The following is a 15,217-nucleotide window of genomic DNA, read 5'->3' as shown; positions in this document are numbered from 1 at the left end:
GGTTACCAGCCTCCACATACACACATACATGGCATAGGCACACATGGACAGGCCACCTCCTTCCCATAGTCTCTCTCTCTCTCTCTCATACACACACACACACACACACACGGACAAACACACGCAGAGACACAAAAACATTCATGCATATTAAATAGAGAAAAAAGATCCAGATAGTGATGGACAGACTGTGACAATGAGAGAGAGAGAGAGAGAGAGAGAGAGAGAGAGAGAGAGGGAGGGAGAGAGAGAGAGATCTATAGGCTGAAACTGTAGTGAAGTGAAGTGGAGCGGCGAGAAAAGACGAACTGCCAAGGCGAGTCCACTCTTTCATCCATCTCCTCATCCGTCCATCTATCTGTCCTCCCATCAGCCCCTGCGTCCATCAAACCCATGACAATCACAAACATCAAGCAAGGCCGCACACACACATTGAAAGAAACACATAAGCACACACACATATTCTCTTCTCTCTCTTTCAGTCCATCTCAAGGCATGAAATACACGTACAGTAGAAACACACTGCACAAAAATCTCCGTCTTATCCCGTTATTTACTCTCATAATCAGTGTTAAAATCCTGTCTTTCTTCAAACAAGGCGAAAAAAATCTGCCATTAGGCTGAGATAATCCCACAGGTTTCCAGAGTTTTCTTGATCCTAGAGGGCTGATCTGCACAAGCCTACCTTGTTTCAACAAATTTATAAGTGTTCCCAGAAAAAAAAAATCCTGAAACTGCATTGGAGACATGTGGGATTACCTCATCCCACTGGCAGCTTTTTCACTTGTTTGAAGAAAAGCGAGAATTTAAGACCGAATATGAGACTAAACGACTTGCTAAGATGGAGCGTTCTGCAGAGTCCAAATGAAAAAAGACGGTGACAAGATCAACAAAAGAGGAAAAAGAACACAGCTTTCCGAGCAATTAACATAATCCCATTACCAAATAATCGATCAAAACTGTGTATTTTTTTAACTACATTGTCTTTGTCTCTGGCTTTGAATGATGACAAGTAAAGATGTGCCTTGCACCTAATGTGGCGTACTCACTTCTTTCTCCAAAATGATATAAACGGCTTTTGTCAGGACAATTTTTAAAGTTGCGGTGGAACTGAGGGCAGTATGACTGTCTAATGTGTTGATGTTATATTGCGCCGATTCTTTCTCTCTAACACACACACACACACACACACACACACACACACAAATCATCTATAAAATATACAGAGTTACAATTTATTTCAGCGATGGAGGACCTTGAGATAAGACAGCAGAGACAAAGCGCACTGCTATGACACTCAGAAGGCACAGAAGAAGAGACAGAGATGGATTATGTCAGAGAGAGAGGGAGAGAGAGAGAGAGGAGGAGAGAGAGAGAGAGAGGAGGAGAGAGAGAGAGAGAGAGAGAGAGAGAGAGAGGGCAGCTCTGGTTCATGACTAAAGCAATAAATAAACAAGGAAGAATATCCCTTTAGTTACAGACCAGGCTCGCTTCAGGAACACACATACACACACAGAAGAACACATGCACGTGCAAACACACACACGCTCACACACACACACTCACACACATGCACTCACACTCAGCAGCCGCAGCAGCAGCAGCCACTGCAGCGTGTGTGCTCTTACACAAATGTGACTCGATTTTAAAAACCAAAAAGAACCACTAACAAAGCCACAATCTCTCACCCAGCATGCACTGGGTTTAAGTGCCTGGGCAGAAACCTATTACAGTCAAGCAGGAGACAAATAAATAAATAAATAAATAAATAAATAAATAAATGTATAAACAAACATCTGAGACTGCCCATTAAAGCAAAGTACGAGCAGCTTCGGCAAAGAAACAGGCAGCAGGCAGTTTAATTTAAGGGAAATGTCTTACCTGGTGGAGAGGCACAATGGAGCCACGGACAGACATGGGAAGAAAGGAGAGAGAGAGAGAGAGAGAGAGAGAGAGAGAGAGAGAATCTGTTAGTTGTTTTATCAGGCACAAAGTACAAAGAAGGCACAGCATGAGACAGCAGTTGAGTCAGACCATATACACTGCAAAAAAATCTCCTTCTTAACACGTCATTTCGTCTCACATCCAGAGCTAAAATCCTGTGTTTCTTCGAACAGGTGAAAAAAAATCTCCCAGTCGGATGAGATAATCCCAGTTGTTTCCCATGTTAATCCACTTGTTTCCAGGATTTTCTTGCATCAAGTGTCATTTTCTTGATCCTAGTGGGCATATCCTGCCTTGCTTTGACACATTTTTACCGACCACCTTACCATGACTAAGCATTTCTGTATTTTTTAGCCTGGCTTTAAATTTGGATTTTGTTTTCCCCTTAAATGACTTCCAAGTTATTTTTTCTCCATATTGTGTAACAGCGTCCAGTATATGTTTTGTATCTGCCGGCTGCAGCACTTTATTGAATCTACATCATATTTGTATTGAGTGAAATATTCCAAATCGAGGTGGCATTGTTTTACTGCAGCAAATAGAAAATATTCCCCTGTAATTCAGCAGGATGTATTTGAAAACTCTCTCCACTTCTTCTGTGGATCTGAATAAAGCTCAGATGCACAACATGGATTCATAAAGGTGACTCACTCTGGCCATTAGCGATCATGTGAGCCTTCATCTTAAGCAAAATCATGAAAATCAGGCAGACTGGAGCAATGCACACAGGACACACCGACATTATCTTGAGCAAGCGGGGGGATCACAAACAAAGCTCAACACTACCACCCTTACACTGAGCCATGCAACTGCAGCCCTGCTGGCTCACTTACTCTCCAAATTGACTGCACTGAACTTCCATTTTCAAAGACCAATTGCACAAATCCCAATGAAAATAATCCTCGTAAAAACACAAAGGAATTTGCATGTGAATTGCGCTGAACCTGTACAGTATGATGGGTTTGGCCACTACTGCTCTATCAAAACTTGGCTTCCAAGACGCAACTGGTCGGCTCTACTGCGGGAAGAGAAAACTTCTGTCAAACAAGAGCACCGTGGCGTAGTATGCAGCAGTTATTTGCTACCACGCTGATCCCGGCTGAAATGGATTTGGAATAGGACTTCTATTATTCAGGCTAAGGCAATACGCCTGGGTTCCAACCTGGCGACAACAAGGAAGGAGAAATGACTTGGGATCCGCGGCACGACTCCGCCTGTCTGAGGCAAAATCCCTCACAACGGATTGACTGCATTAAAGATAATAGTTTTTTTTTTTTTTTTTTTTTTTTTTTTTCTCGGTGTGTCTGCCTGTGTGCAGCACTTCTAATTGTCTCAGAGTAGAAATTCAAAGAAATTAGTCTGGAGTGTGGATGCAAATGGACGCACTTAGGCCTGATCATGTGCTGTACACAGGTAAATGAACTGACTGTTGTATGCAGTGACATAAACAGCATGCTTTCTGAAACCAAAATGCAAAATCGTCTATTCCATACTCACATAATTTTTCTTTAAACGTATATCTCCTAAAAAGAAAGTTTTACAGAATGTAGATATATGTTTTTGCAAACAAAGTCCATCTCCGTGTCTATTAAACTCTCTGTACTTACAATACAGGCCTGAAAACTAGAGGGTTAAAAGTTGGTGCACCTGCTGGAGGCTTGCAAATATAGTCGAGACCTTGAGACCTCTAGAGGCACACGCATACGCACAAACAAAACAATCAAACACACACACAACAAATAAAGTCAGGCGAGGAGTAAGTAAAGTAGCTATTGGATCTCCGATAAATTTTTACTGCGGTGGAGAGGTCCAGCTGAGCGGCGGCCAAGGACATTTGGCAGAAACAAAGCGCATAACAACCACCAAGTCCACTTTAAACAAGAATATTGAACGCACAGTGTATATAGTGTTAGATTTTTTTTTTTTTTTTTTTTTTTTTACTAAGCATCACACCCGATGTCTGTGTCTGCACACTGAGCAAGGACAATACTGAAGCACTGCATTTATTGACATGGCAGTTAAAGCCCTGCTGATTGGGAGCCCAAGCCTTTTTAACAGCACAGACAATGAGGAGCAGTAGAGCTATAGCCCCCTCTAGTGGTCAAAAGCTGACATGACCACCACCCATTAATCTGGCATGCGGTCACTCATGTAAAGACGCCCAAAATAGAGACACTGCAGACCACAGAGCACCATCTGATAAAGATTTAGACCCAGGGGCCTCCATCTGAGATGATATTTATTGCCTGTGAAGAGTAAAACCTCAGAATCTAATGGTTACTTTATGGATTCTGTAATTCTGCTTTCTTCTAATGAATAAAAGAGGGGAAAGGTAAAATTAATCAATTCCTCATTTTGCTGGGAAACCACTGGAACCGATTCAAGGACCTCTATTGGTCTTTGGGCCCCAGTTTGGGAAAAAACCCCGATCAAGTCATTCAGCTGAGTCAACTCCAAAGCCACAAAGTCATTTTGTACTGTTGAAAATAGGGGATGTTGCAAAACTCAAGTGAAAAAAAAAAAAAAAAAAAAAAAAAAGTCAGAGCATGGGACACCAACAGCGAGATTAAGACATAAGGGGAAAGAACTGCACGGTTCAAAGCACGAAATAAGATCGACAGAGCATAAAAGCACATGTCAGAGGCAGAGGAAAGCCAACGAATAAAAATAGGTTTCAAGATGCATCTCTGATCCGACGCTTCGGGGAAGGCTGTTCCACGACAAAAGCTCCATCACCCATAAGATTTAAGTGGGGACCTCTGGGATGTACAGGCTGGTTAACCCTCAAGGCAAGTTTAGACATTATGTCAGTGTGTACAGCGGGGCTGGGCAGCATGGACAAAACCAAACACTATATTATTGAATGTATCCCTTAATATTAAGACATCATTGTAAGGACTATTGGTTCTTTCATACAATATTTACACACAGATTTTTGCCAAACAATCATCAGTGATGTGGATATGATGACTAAGCATATAGAGGCCAATAATAAAACAGCTAGAAGAGGCTAATAAGTTCAGAAAAGTGAATCCATCTACTGTGATGAAACCAAGAGAAGAGAACGCTTATTCCATTTCACAATATGACATTACGACATCTAACCATCGATATAATACTGATTCATCACCCAGCTCTGGTTTACAGGCAGCCAATCAGCTGCCGCGCTGAGACAGAGCCAGTGTTTTGCTTTGATTTGATTGGCTAATTGCAACAATAAATAAATAAGTGTGTAATTCTATCTATCCATCCATCTATCTGTACTGCACTCCTTACTGTGCAATTTGATTTGTCTAACCTGTATGAAAAAGTGTATCCAAATGGCTGGAGGGGGAATTTTAAATTTTCGCTATAAATATTTAAATTAAATGAACAGAAATTAATCTCTTTGTGTTTTTGGGATACTGCTGCAGGCCACAGTGAATGTAAAGGTGGGCCCACCCCAGTTTCAGAGACGCAGACAAAACCGAGGTAACCGAGGCATTCAATTATCCAAATCACCTCAAGAAGTTCCTGACTGGTGTGGCAGGTGACTTTTTGATTCATTTACTTGCCAGGGGCTAATTTTTGCCAGCATTTGGAGCTTGGTGGGTGGTAATTACCAACCCTGTTGTGTAGGCAACAACACACACACAACCACACACACACACAGGCATGCACTAACAGTGTGCTGTGTGCCTGAAGCGCTTCATGTGGTTTCTGCTATAGATCATTTGACCAACTGTCCAAACAGCCACGAGTCTCCCGGCAGCAGAGCTACACACGGCCTAATGGTGAAACATTATGTCCCGTGAAGTAAATGTGTACTCATGTGTGCTATTCAGTGACTTTATTACCTTTGCGTGTAATTTCGGTCTGCAAGTGTTGCACCTGGCACTGATTTTCGATTCAGCGCTGCACTCATGTTTGCATATTGATGTTTTTCATGTGTACTCCGATTGAATTCCACCTGCCTCGCTGTGCGGTGATTAGAAGAACTAACTTGCAAACACGATTCTGCTCCACAGGTCAATGCGGGTCATTTAAACTCGCTGAAGTATGCCTGGTTTATCTTATCTGGTTTAGCATGAAAAAATGGGCGCGCCATCGATTTTTTTGGCATCAGATGTATCAGGTCTGTAAGTCCCAGGAAAGCAAAACACGGTGGTCGACTGGCTGCGGATGCAATCACAGCCTTCAGCTTATTTTCCAGTGGATAAGATCTCGATTGTTGCATTTTAGATGAGATTAAAATAGATTTACACTGGTCAATTTCAAGAGCACCAAACCTTGTAAACAAAAGTCACAAGGAATCAAAACTGTTGGTAACCCGCCATTCTGTGAGATGATAGATTTTAGCAGTCAAAACAAATCTGATTCCAGCAACCTGAGCAAAATTATGATGGATTCTTCTGCACTATTTGCTTTAATTTACCTTCCATGGTGTTCAAAGCAGTTAGAAGCACATGATGAAATAGTCGAATATGAGCCTCAGTCCAAACTGCACTTTGCAATGTTAATTTGTTATGCTAGACCTTCCAAGCATGAATCACTTCTGGCTTTCAGATGTCAATACCTGCCTACTTTTACCCATAAAACCTTGCGTTTCAGGTTGATTCAGGTTAAGTTCTCACTACTAATGAACTGTACTGCGGTTCACTTGGAAGAAACCCATGACTTGCATTTCCAAGCAGACTTGGTGCGGTTTCTTGGCGCAACCTGAGTTTCAACAGCACTCATCTCTATCTACAAACAAACCAAACTAAAAAAAAAGAAACAACCCAGAACTCAAATAAACTGCTCTATATCTGATTTGATCTGATGAAAAATCTGGTGTAGCCTTACTGACACCTTCTGTAACTGACAGAGAAAGATGCATGTGAAATTACGCTGAAATTGTGGTTTATCTGTAGCCCTGTTTAATCTCAGATAATGCTAATCGACAATGCCAATCTAGCCTAATCTGCAAAAGAAGCATGCACAGAGGAAATGATTGAGGGCGGTAATATTAAGGTAAAATAAATATGAGTCTGCCCATTTTTTAAAATAATAATGTCAAGTATAGCTGATTCATGGGCCATTGTGATGATAATTCACCGTATATGGCCACCGTGCACGACTAAATAATGACCTTTTTAATTCTCCCAGGCGGCTCAGGAGCAGGTTTCTTCCAGAAAGCTCTCACTCATTCAGTCTTAGTGTGTAATTACGGCTCGAAAAGGCCGATCTCTCCCTCATGAATTACACTCATGCTGGGAGAAAAAACGATATATCCACGGTGGAAAGTTTCCAACACTTTGGGAGACACCTCCTTGGTGATTCATTGAAATACAAAGTGAGTCTGCAGCTTAACTGCAGCAGGGGAGAGAGAGGGAGGGTGTTAGAGAAACAAAGTTTTGAGAGAAAGAGGGAAAGAAAGAAAGAGAAAAGAAAGAGGCTTCGGTGCACTGCGCATGGCTAAAATCGGGAACTACAAGAGATAAAACACTGGTGAAGTGGAAGGGAAAAGGGTACAAAGTGAGAGGCGGAGACGCAGGGCGGATCTCCTCTGTCCTCGCTGTGTGATGTGTTCCAGCCGAGCATGCCGCCTTCATTATGGACTCATAATTAAAAGAAGAAAAGAGCGGAAAAGTGCCTAATACTCCTGGCTCGGTCCTGGGAGAACGCCGGGATCAAAGCTAGCCCAGACGAGCCGTGGTGAGAGCATGAGGAGCATGGAGAGCAGTTAGCCGGCCTGCCTGTCCAGAGTTTTGAGAAATCCCCCCTCTCCCTCTTACCCACCCACGCTCCTACCCTACAGCAGCGATTAGCATGAGGAGGAGGAGGGGGAGGAGAAGCTGGCAGGGAGGATGGGGTGAGAGGGAGATGGAGGACAAGACAGAGCAAGAAACACAGATAGAAGAGGAGAGCGGGGATGTCTTACTGCTTTACTGCTTCAGTGTGGCTAATTTCCTTTGTAAGTGGAGGACAAGCCCACCAAATCTCAGTTTACCCACTTTTTTATTTGGGTAAAATAAAGTTTACTCACATTTTCACGCTGTCTCATATCTTTACATGGTACAGATGATAGTAAATGATGTATATTTCATGAAAGCATCTCAATAAAAACAGAATAAATGAATGCTTAGCTGGGAAGCATAGCTGATTTTTGCATACATTGGTGGTTATTTGATGATGATCACTGACTAGAAGTCACTTTTTCCATTTACCACTAACATGCAGAAACAAAATCGGATACTTCTGCTAGTGTTTCACTTGCCATCAGTCATAAAATGTTTCACTCCAACTGCAAAATGACTTTAAAGCAAACTTTTGAATTGAAATGTCATAAAAAATGAAATACAAATTATGTGGTTTCCCTCAGGCGTTTAAAATGGTCTGTGAGTTGTAAAAAAGAATTAGTGCATTTTCTTGTTTTGGCTGCCGTAATTCAAAAGAAATTTTTCCCTAACTAGAATAAAGTTATGTAAAGAGATAAATGACTGCCTTTTCAAATCAGTACAACTGACACATGGATTATGGAGGTCTAAACAAACACATGATGTTTGGGAAGTGGAATGAGATGGAAGTTGACTTGTTAACCCTAAACTTTTGACAGACTCCAAACTTTTGACAGACTTGAAGGTGAGTAGACAGACTTTTAGACCTTAGATAGACAGATTTTCCCTGCTTTCTGCCCCCTGCATGTCCAGCACCCATGACCCTGAATAGCAATAAGAAGATACAGTGTTCCTTGGAGAATATAAATACACTTCTTGAATTACAACCAAGACACAGAAAACACACCCACTAAGTGTCTTAACGGCTAACCAAGTCTTGCATTCGTGAGACAACATGCAATATCACAAACGTCCTGCAGCCATCAGCTACGTCCTCCAAACGACCCCAATCAGCTGAATGAGGACCCATCTCGCATCCAAAATGAAAAGCAAGTGTGTAAACTCACAGATGCCACAGATTTAGCCACCAGGTAGGGAGAAATTTACACCTCAAAAATCTACAATCTACGTCTTTATGAGAAAATAACATCCATTTGCCAGCTGGCTATTGCACCGTCTTGTGCAAATAACTTGGGAATGTTCAAAATAAAGCATTCTCCGGACGACAGTTGTGTCTGTTTGGATTTGGATGCACACAGCGTGGTGTTATAAAATAAATAAATAAATAAATAATAAACAAACAGGGTGATTTACAATGGACATAAGTGGGCTTAGAGTACTTTTGTGATGATTCAATTGTGGAGACATGATGCGTGCTACTGACCCACACACTGGGCTTTATGTTGATTTGGCCCCTGGGCCTTTGCTTATTCAGCACCACGGACAGCAGCACTCAATGCAATTCACTGCATAAAAACAGATACACATCCAGCAGAACTGCACATTATTCAGTGTCTTTTACAGCGCCTGCAAAACAGAGATTACTTCCAGGCGGCTGCATTTTTTTTTTCTGTCTTTATATTTTGTTCATGAGCCTGGCTATAAGGCATCATGCAAAGGCCATTTATACACACATGCACACACACAATCATGCAGAGAAACAAAGAGCAAAGCATATTACTGCAATTTCTGCTCTGGTCTGCACTTGCTTTTTGTCTTGGCCTGCACCCAAACCTGCAAATAAAACCAAAACAAAAATGTACCCACAAGCTGCATGCTTCACAGGCCAGGACACAATGGCCACCTTACACATGGAAACCATAGCTATAGCTTATAGACATTTTATAGACTTCTCTGAAAGTGGAAAGCCACTTTTCAATGAAACAGAACCTCTCTCCAAAGCTGTTCCATTATTCATTCAACACGTGTTTCCATTTCCATCTCTATTTATCACAGTGTTTCTTTATCAACAAAAAACTTTTTCACCTCGTGAGCCTCTTATCTAAATTTGCTGTTTGCAGTCTCTTGTTCAATAAAGTATAATTCACACAACAGAGTTTTGAAGGCAAACTAGGCATATAGATGTATTAGCAATGGACAAACACATCCGCATACACACACACACACACACAAAGACACATTCCTGGCTACAGGCGGGTAAATGAGCAGAAAACAGTTTTATTGTTCCATGTGTGAGGTTTGTTGTGAGACTAAACCAGCTCGCCTAGCCGGGACAACAACGTTTCCTTGACGACGTGATTGATGATTTTCTCCACCACAAACCAAAGTCCCAAAGCCACACATTTTCATTTCTCCTGATGGTGGTTAGCTGCGCTCCTTTGACTCACCCAAATTGTGTCTGACTTGGGGCAAAGTGGTATCTGGATATGGTTAGCGTGAACAGACGGGTGGCCAAAAAACATGCACTCTCCTGCACTGACCTTTGGATTAAAAGTGAGGCCCTGTCTTGATATAACATGTGTCCCAGTGCAGTCTGTGAAGTCCCTATATGTCCTATAAAGGCAAACAGCATAAACCAATTTGTGTGTAAGGCAGGTTGGGATATCACATTAACACAAATAAATGCTTCCAGTCATTATGCAATCCACTTTGGCACCGGCAGTACTTCTGGTGTGTGTTAAGATGCAATAACCAAAGTACATTTTCTCAGTTTCACAACTCCAGCACTTACCACTCTTCAGCTATGTAGGGTAACACTGTCATCGAGACAAATGTCTTTGCGTTTGCCGCATTCGGCGAATAAAGCGAGTCTCAATCTGACATGTACTTATACAAAATAGATGGGTGGGGATATTATTATTCCCACACAATATGACAAAGACCGTAATGTTGTTCTGAAACGCAGCTTTTTCCAGAACAGTTCCTGGGGGCAGTAAATGTAGCGAGAGAGAGGAAAACGAGATGACTTTCTCTTTTCTCTCTCTCTCTCTCTCTCTCTCCAATATTCCCACATCCATCAGCGACCACACTGTACAGCTGCGGGTGCTCTGCAAGCGGATGTCTGAGAAAAATCACTCCATTACACAAAAAAGCTCATTATTACCCATAAACCACTGCCCTTAAGGAAAGATGTTTTTTTTTTTTTTTTCGTCTAACATTTATTTATCCAGAGAAGGTTGGGTGAGCATGTACAGTGTTTTAAGCGCCGACTGCTAAATCCAACCTCAACATTTGTGGGGAGACCAGCTCCTTGAACTTGCTTTTTTTTTTTTTTTTTTTTAAAGGCGGCCCCGACAGTAGAGAAACATTCAGGACCGCTTCATCTGATTCACCTTTGTAAAAATGACAATTTCGTGGCCAGCAGCACTTTAGCACAACAGCAGCAACACCCGACAGCCAAAGAGAGGTCAATTGGAAAGAAAACAACTTTTTAAGTGCAAGACAAATAGCTCAAAGTCGAAGGGAGTGGGTTTTGAAGTGGGGTCGAGGAATTCCCAGGGCTACTCGAGGGGCTTTCAGCAACACGAGGAGGAGTACAATTCCTCTGTAATCTAATTCAACAGAAATCATTGCAATACAAAAAAAAAGGTGATTATTTTAACATTATGTTTCAATATCACCACTTTGAATATATTTGTCTGTATTCAGATATGACATCTAAACAATTAAATACCTAACAGAAAAAAAAAAAAATTATCTGTTCATATCATTATATAGGACAAAATCACAAATCCAGTGCAGTCAACTTGGGAGGTCCAGAGCATGAAAAAGCCCTGATCTCAGAGGTTAACTGAACCAAATGTCAATCTTGTTCAAGTCCAGCATCAAGTAAAGATATATTTGGGAAAAATGATGTGTACTACGATGAATTTGAACTCATTTCCAGCTGTGAGAACTCAAACTCATTTAAGACAGAACAGGGTCAACAGGGCTGCCCCAGTCAGCAACTGAACAGTTCACCCAAAATGCCAAACATGATATTTTCCCACGTCCATCTCGTGCAGATCTATCCGTCCAGATCGTTTCTGTCTGATTTGGCGAGGTTTCCATTCTGCCTCTCTGCAGCCGGTGAAAATATGTGAAAACCTGCATGCGTTCTGGGGCTTTATTCCTATTTTGGGGTGGATAGACACAGCTTGTTGGTGTTCTTCGGCAGGAAATAGTTCCCAAGAAACCTCCTTGCTGTGTGTTATTTGGGGTATCCGTGTCATTGTTTTCTGGAAATAGCTGCTTGCGGTTTTTCCACTTGTAACTCTACAAAATAATTCCCATCCAAGGACAGTGACAGGAGACAGGGAAGAGCGCAGCAGACGATAAACCTCACCAAAACACACCAAAACTATGGATGGATGGATGGATTGTAGTATTGCTAAATAGGAAAATATCCTCTTTTGCATTTTGGGATGCAACAGGAAAGGCTTGAGAATCCGATTGACCGATATATAGAACCCACTGAGAGAATGAATCACTCGCATCTGTATCATGTCTTTCAACTGAACGATGGCTCTGCCTACGCGGCTCATTCAAGCCAAAAAAAAAAACGTCGATTCAGCAACCGAGCTACTAACCCACACACTTACAACTGCTGAACTAAACTAAATGAATCACACAACGCTGTGCATGAGCCACGAACTGGTGCTCCGCGCTGCCTCGGTGCCACATAATGACAACAAGGAGTGAATGAACACGAGAGTCTGAGAGTTCGACGCAACAGGATGATTCAGCCCGTGTTTTTTTTTTTTTTTTTTTTTTTTTGGTAAAGAGCCAGCCGCCGTCGAATCGTCCGCGTCCAAACACAGACGCAGACCAATCTGAAATTTCAATTTAGCTCCGCCGGTGAACCGATTCAACTCGTGCACTTTAAAGTATCATTCAAATGAAGGATTAATGTTCGACCTCATTCACTTTCCCCAGCCGGATTTTTTCAAGTCGGTCCAGTAAATAGCTTGTTTGTAGCTTGCAGCGATGTCTGTAGTCTGCTGGGCTTGGCATTACATCCTGGCTCGGGCCCTGATAAAGACCCTCGGTAATAAAACTAGGGAAATTAAACTGCACCATTACATTATTATTGTACTTTCTGTCTGAGTAAAATGGACTATAATATTTGGATTTTCTCTGCCTGTAATTGACTTTTGACTGATTGTTACGGCAGCAGACCAACTTCCCCAGGTGTTTCTTAAAGTGTGATAGAGGAACTTCTAAAAAATGTATATATACTTTTTATATATAAATTTATATCTTGGGACATGAACATAATAAGGGCAATTACTCCTCTGTGGGTAAGTTAAATATAAGAGGAGGCTTTTGTGAGCCAAAAATAGCAGCTTTCTAAGATAATACAACAGCCGATGAACAGGTGAGTAACATTCTCAAAACCTTCCATAAACATTTCAGTGTTTTAATTTCAAATCTCCCTTACAGCGAAAACTCACTCGACAATAGTGCAAAATAAAACAATACCGCGCTAACAAGGCTCCCCTGTGTTTTCGACCAAAGCGCCACTGGAAAGCCATTTTTGTTCCAGTGTGTGGTCTTGCAGTGCGCGGTTAATAACAGCCCGGGGCCGGGGGGACATTTACATACCGCCGCACGCCGCCGGTGGAACTGGGACTGAATGGGGGAATGCAGAGAGATGTAATGCAAGATGATTGAGGACGTTAGCTAAAGATTACTTTGCGGAAACCTCGTGTAATTATTCTAGAAGAGAGGAGAGGAGAGGAGAGGAGAGAAGAGGAGAAAACTAGTGTTTGGAGCAGCCAAGATCCCTCTGCTTTGAGTGAATCCTAATTTGCTAAAAGTGCTGGCTATGCAAAAAGTCCCATCATTAGGCTAACTTTTCTCAAGTTGGTACTTGAGGGGATCGGGTCAGGGAACACTGTACTTAAAGCCCCCTCTCTCCCTCTGTGTGTGTGTGTGTGTGTGTGTGTGTGTGTGTGTGTGCGAGAGCCAAATGATTTCGCAGCAGCCCCAGATAAATGTCTTTTTAAAAATATTTTAAAGGCCATTTACATCCAGTAGTGGAGTGGAGTTGGAAATGCAAGCTTTCCAAATCTCTGCAAAAGCTGGCCGGACCTGACCTATGGAGAGGGAGAGGGAGAGGGAGAGAGAGAGAGAGAGAGAGAGAGAGAGCGAAGAGAGGGGATGCAGAGTGATAGAAGTGTAGAGAAAAACAGATGGGAAGAGAGAGAGAGTGTGTGTGAGAGAAATAAAGAGAAAAACAAAGATAGAAGGAGGACAAGAAACCCCTCTGGATGTAAAATTTGCTTGCAGAACAGCAGAAAGCGCAGCTGACAACTTTGTGTACATGTGTGTGTGCGTGTGTGCGCGTGTGTGTGTGTGTGTGTGTGGGAATGTGGGCGTGGGTCAATGTGGGAACAATAAAAATGACTGTGTGGCCATAATGGAATACACATGGGGAGGCAAACACGAGTAAACACACACACACAGATACACAGTCTTTCTGATATCCAACTAATGATCGGCTTATGCAAATACTGTGCAACGTATAATCAAACGTACACACACACACACACACACACACACACACACACACACACTTACTGTTCGGTTTGCAGGGATGAGAAAGTGAGAAAGAGAGAGAGAGATGCACTGAAAGAAATCATCATCTTCACAAGAGCGATAATCCCAGTTGTTTCCAATACAGTTTCATTTTTCAAAGCAAGTATAATTATGTTGAAATAAGGCAGAATAAGGCAGATCAGCCCTCTAGGATCAAGAACATGATCCTCGTGTGTCACTGAGCAAGACAACAACAAACAAAGTCTCCATCTTAACAGGACATGTAGTCTCATGCTGAGTGCTGAAAATCCTCCGTTTCTGAAAACAACTGAGAAAATCTGCCGGCGGGATGAGATAATCCCGCTTGTTTCCAAAGCAGTTTGTTTCAGGAATTCGTCGGGGAAGAACAAGTGGCACATCAGCCCATTGCGAATCAAGAAAACGACACTCGATTCAAGAAAATTCTGGAAACACGTGGGATTATCTCATCCAACTGGCAGATTTTTTTTTTTCACCTGTTTGAAGAAAATCAAGAATTTGAGACTGAATGACTTGTGAAGCTGCAGATTTTTGCAGTGTGTGTGTGTGTGTGAGAGAGAAAAAAGGAGACAGATAGATAGAGCGAGCTCTGGTTCTTGACTGGAGCAGCAAACAAACAAGGAGTAACAGCTTTTTAGTTACACACCAGGCTGAGATCTCTCTCTCTCTCTCTCTCTCTCACACACACACACACACAGCTGCAGAAGAGACAAGAGAATAAAGTGCTCGTGCTCTCGCTCCAAGCAGAGCGGAGTTTACAACAAACCACATCTGCTGTCGCACCCTAAAACACACCTCGAGTGGAGGCGCCGCGGCCGGTCTGAGCTCAGTTCATCGCGTTTCAACCGGATTCAGTTCAGCACAAAACGTCATCGCTCCACATTGAGGGGGAAATC

At 42.2% G+C, this 15,217-nt stretch overlaps 1 protein-coding gene across 4 annotated transcripts in view; it reads right to left on the bottom strand.

Moving 5' to 3' along the window:
- LOC115354888 (pleckstrin homology domain-containing family A member 5-like) overlaps positions 1-15,217 on the bottom strand; it is a 207,084-nt gene that overhangs the window by 114,094 nt on the left and 77,773 nt on the right. The window lies entirely within an intron of this gene.

This window comes from Myripristis murdjan, chromosome 23 (assembly GCF_902150065.1).
Source record: "Myripristis murdjan chromosome 23, fMyrMur1.1, whole genome shotgun sequence".
Lineage (NCBI taxonomy): Eukaryota > Metazoa > Chordata > Actinopteri > Holocentriformes > Holocentridae > Myripristis > Myripristis murdjan.
Note: the sequence above shows the minus strand (reverse complement) of the source record. Positions and strands in the feature narration are given on the sequence as shown.